Source organism: Pipistrellus kuhlii, unplaced genomic scaffold, assembly GCF_014108245.1.
Source record: "Pipistrellus kuhlii isolate mPipKuh1 unplaced genomic scaffold, mPipKuh1.p scaffold_m20_p_62, whole genome shotgun sequence".
In the NCBI taxonomy this organism is placed as follows: Eukaryota; Metazoa; Chordata; class Mammalia; order Chiroptera; family Vespertilionidae; genus Pipistrellus; species Pipistrellus kuhlii.
Window position 1 is genome coordinate 163,050 of NW_023425565.1, and position 4,707 is coordinate 167,756.

At 47.2% G+C, this 4,707-nt stretch overlaps 1 pseudogene; it reads left to right on the top strand.

Annotated features, from left to right (window-relative positions):
- Window positions 1–760: 760 nt before the first annotated feature.
- Window positions 761–3,790, top strand: LOC118708710 (annotated as a pseudogene).
- Window positions 3,791–4,707: the final 917 nt, after the last annotated feature.

Consider the following 4,707-nt stretch of genomic DNA (forward strand, 5'->3'; position numbering starts at 1 on the left):
GATGATGGGGGATATAGTTGTGCAGCTTGATTGGATGGGGAAAGCCTCAGTCCTATGGGTTGAAATAGGATCCCAGGACCTTCTCCAGAAGGGCTGGCTAAGGTGGCGGTTAGTTCAGTGCAGGCTTTTCCCTGAAGTGCGATTTGCAGGAAAGGCCCCTGTGAGGAAATGGCTGCTGCATTCTGGTTTTCTGGGTGTTTTTTGTTGTTGTTATTTTTTATTTTAGCCCAGTTAGTGTAGGAGCCCTTCTTAGTAGGCGTCTTCCTTCTTAGACTCCACAGACAGCTAGATAACCATGCACCATGAGGAGAGGGAGCAGGGAAGACCATAAACAGTGACACCAGAGATCACAATTCAGAGCAAGCCCCTGACGAGTCCCCGCCGAGAGCAGGGTTTCTGCCTTTGCTGGCAGCCTCCTCCGTGGTCCCCATCCCGTGCCCCAGGGCCACAGGCATCGGCAGGCACGGGCACTCCTGGTCCTGTCCTTGTTAGAGCCTAAACCATCCTCCTGGGTGCCCCCTGGTTTTCCGTCGAAAACAGCATGTGTGGCTGTGGCTGAGAGGCGGGCCTGGGCAGGGAGAGAGTGACAATCACCCGGTGTTCTGGCCTCTGTCCGGTTCCGGTCTGTTGGGTGCAGTCAGGAGGTTCCTGGTTATGATTGTATCCAGTTTCAGGGCTGCTGCCACTACAGCCTGGCTGGATTCTATCCTTAGACTCCCCAGTAAGCCTTGTCGGGAGGCACACAGAGAGAAACTCCAAAATGACCACCCAGTGCTGTCCAGAGGCTGGCAGAGGTACTGGGGCGGCAGGGGAGGAGGGAAGAGGGGCAGTCTCTGGTTTATGACGGGAAGGCACATGGAAATCACCAATTTCAGGTTCACAGGGCAGAGGCAGGATCAACACCCCTCCCAGCAGCCCCCAGGCTCCAGAGGCAGCCAGCGTTGGCCGGACCACTTCAGGGCCAACAGCAAGGAAACTGAGGACCCAGAGAGGAGCCAGAGGAAGCCAGCGCTGGTCATCACCGCAGCTGGCCACTGGCCCATGAGCATTGATGCAGTGGTCTTAATGTGGTCAAAAGCAGTGGTGTGGTGGGGACATGACACTCCCCAAACTTCTGGGGCCACAGCCTTTGTTTTCTGTCTTTAAATGACATTTACAGGGAAAAGCAATTCACAGAGCCTTCCTTGGGAAACATGAATAAAGAATGGCAATGCCACGAATAACGAGCACTAATGTATCCCAGACTCTGTCCTGCTCCTGTTGTATGTCCCATGATGCACCCCACCCTGCCGTCAGGATTGCTATAATGTGTTTGGCTCAAAGTAGGTGCTTAATAACCAAGAGTGCCATCTCCTTCTCTCCTTACGATTTCTGAGATGAACTTCACACACATACACACACACACACACACACACACACACACACACACACCCCGGCTCAGAGTCACTAGCTCTCTCAGGAGGATGTTGCCAGCATAGGGCAGGCAGAACCGTGACCCTGAGTAGGGCCACTGCACACTTTCCTGGCTTGCAGCTGGGTAGCCCCATCAGGAAGCTGGTACCACTGCCAAGAATGCAACTTCCATTTTAAATATGGCTGCAAACTCTCTGACACGCCTACATCAAGAGGTGGATCTGTGCCCCCTCTGAGTCTGGATGGTCTGTGGCTGCTTTGACCAAGGAGAAAGGGAAGTGACACTGTGTGACTCCTGAGGCTGAGCCACAGAAAGCAGTGCCATTTCATCTGCATTGTTGGAACACTCATCCTTGGCTCCCTGGCCTGACATGTGAGAAGTCTCATTGCTGGGGGGAAGCCCAAGCCATGCAGGTGGCCATGAATGAGCACTCGATGGACAGTCCCCACTGGGCCTGCGCCCCAGCCATCCACGCACTGTTGACAGAGTAAAATGCCCTGTTCTTATAAGTGACCCTCATGTCCCAGCTGTGATAGCTCTTAGCCATTTGATTCACATAAAACCCTTGGAGTCTTCCCAGCTGAAGCACTAGACACTTAATGCATTTGTTGATTAGTAGTGTGGCTTATTTTTCACATATTTGTGAATTTTCTAGTTTTTCTTTTGTTATTGATTTCTAGTTTCATTTCTTAATTATTATTAAGCACCTACTTTGTGCCAAACACATTATATCCTGACCGTCATAAAAGGAACTTTGTATGATGACCATCAAACCCCAGAGGGAAGGCAGGGGAGGGTGGGAGGAAGGAGGAGAGATCAACCAAAGGACTTGTATGCCTGCATATACGCATAACCAATGGACACAGACACTGCTAGGGGGGTGAAGGCATGAGTGGGGGCAGGGGGAATAGGAGGATAAGGACACATATGTAATACCTTAATCAATAAAGAAAATACATTTTTAAAAATGAATAAAAGTAACTAGGAAATTGAAAAAACATCTTGAGATAAATAAAAACAAAAATGCAGCATGCCAAAACTTATGGGACACAGAGAAAGCAGTCCTAAAGGAAATTTTATAGCAGTAAATACATACATTAAAAAATATCAAATTAATAACCTAAGTATTTATCTGGGAACTAGAAAATAAACACAAATTAAACCCAAATGAGAACAATAGCTATGGAAAAACATAGAGAAAAATTAACTCAAAATATAAAAAATTAAGCCTAAGAGCTTAAGACTCTCAGAAGTCTCTGAGACACTTGTAAAACAAAATTCTCTCCTAATGAAGAAAACGCAGAGTATAATCTTCGTGACATTGGCTTTGGCAATGATTGGGGGGGGGGGGGGGGGCAGGGAGTGTGACACCAACGCACTAACAAATTGTACTCGTCACAATCCAGCCAGTTCTCAGAGCTTCTTCTCGCCTTGCAGCTTCCCTTTGGTGTGGTCCTCGGGCTTTCCTCACAGCACGGCCCAAACACCTGTCTTCCCTCCCTCTCCAAATGGAGAAACCAAAACTGCCTCCTGCCCCCAAGCAGGAGAAGTCAGCCCCTCAGGACCTGCCAAAAGAAGAAAAAGAATAGCAAAAAGCAGTTGGACAGATTGAGAAAGTACAAAATGAAATGACAGACTTACTGAACAAGCCAGTGAGGAAAGTTTGAAAGCAGAACAGAAATATAACAAACTCCGCCAATCATTTTTTCAGAAGATGTCAGAATTGATCCCCAAAATCTAAAATTCTGGGGCAACAACATTTGTCAACCATCCACAAGTGTCTGCATTGCTTGGGGAAGAGAGGGAAGAGGTGCTGCATCATTTGACAAGAGTTGAAGTGACAGAATTTGAAGATATTAAATCTGGTCATAGAAGAGATTTTTATTTTGATGAAAATCCTTACTTCAAAAGTTCTCTCTAGAGAATTGTATCTGGATGAGAGTGGTAATGCATCTTCAAAGTCCACTGAAATTGAATGGAAATCTGGAAAGGATTTGACGAAATGTTCAAGTCAAACACAGACCGAAGCCAGCAGGGAGGGGCAGCAGAGGAACCAGAGGCTCCTTTCCCTGGTTACTGACCATTCTTAGGAGGGTGCAGATGAATTAGGAGAAGTCATCAAAGAGGATATTTGGACAAATCCATTACAATACTACTTCCATCCTTACATCGTTGATGAGGAAGGGGAAGGAGAAGGCGATGATGATGAAGAGGAAGGGTTGGAAGATATTGACGAAGGGGGTGAGGATGAAGGTGAAGATGATGAAGATGATGATGAGGGGGAGGAAGGAGAGGAAGAGGAAGGAGGAGATGACTAACGGAACACTGATGGATCCTTTTCAAATTTTCTCCAGTCCCTGGGAGCTGGCTCAGATTTGAGTCCCTTGGCCTCAAACCTGCTCCAGCTTGGAAGTGAGGGAGGAAATCCTGCTGACACAACCAAGGCCAAATGCTTGGAGTGCAATGAGCCTCGATGTCCTCAGCTGTGAAATGGGAGCGGGAAAGAATGCTGCTGAACTCAGCCTGGGAGACTTCCTGTCCTCCTGCCTCGAGAAGCCCTAAGGGTACTTGATTTTTCCTCTTGTGCTCAGGGGCCCTGTATTTGAGGTCACTTTTCTCTCCTTTACCCATGGTTCTCACCTTTGGAAGCAGGCGAGGGGGTGGGGGGGATGTACCTTGACAGAATACAGTGCGGAAAGAATACCTGCCCCTTTCTGTTCCAAATTCATGGTTCTCCCCCAGCCACCCCCCGTCTCAACCAAAGCTTTATGGAGTCAGTACCATGTGCTCTGCAGGAAAAAGGAAAAGAGAAAACCCTTCTGCTCCCTTAGGCCTGCTGGGAGCTGGAGGATGCTGCCCTGAGTAGGAGGGCACAGAATCTAGTGCTTTCTTCCTTCCTCTGTGGTACTGGGCTCAGAGGTTACAGTGTCTCTGTGAATGTGGACCGTTAGCATGTACCAACCTGTATCTGTCTACTTTCTCTTGCTTAAAAAAAGAAAAAAACACACACTTTTTAAAAGGGGGGTATGGAAGGCCCACAAAGGGTGGGTTTGAGAAGTTTGGGTGGGTGAAGTGGGCATTTTGACAACAAGGCTTCTTCTTTGGCATGTGTAATTGTGATGTTTAATGGACATTCTTGCAGTTTAAGATGACACTTCTAAAATAAAATTCTCTCCTAATGATGAAAAAACTTAAGAATTTTTATGCATCAGAGGATACACTCAGGAGAATGAACATAAAATCCACAGAATGAGAGAAAATATTTGCAAATAATATATTCAGTTAGGAATTAA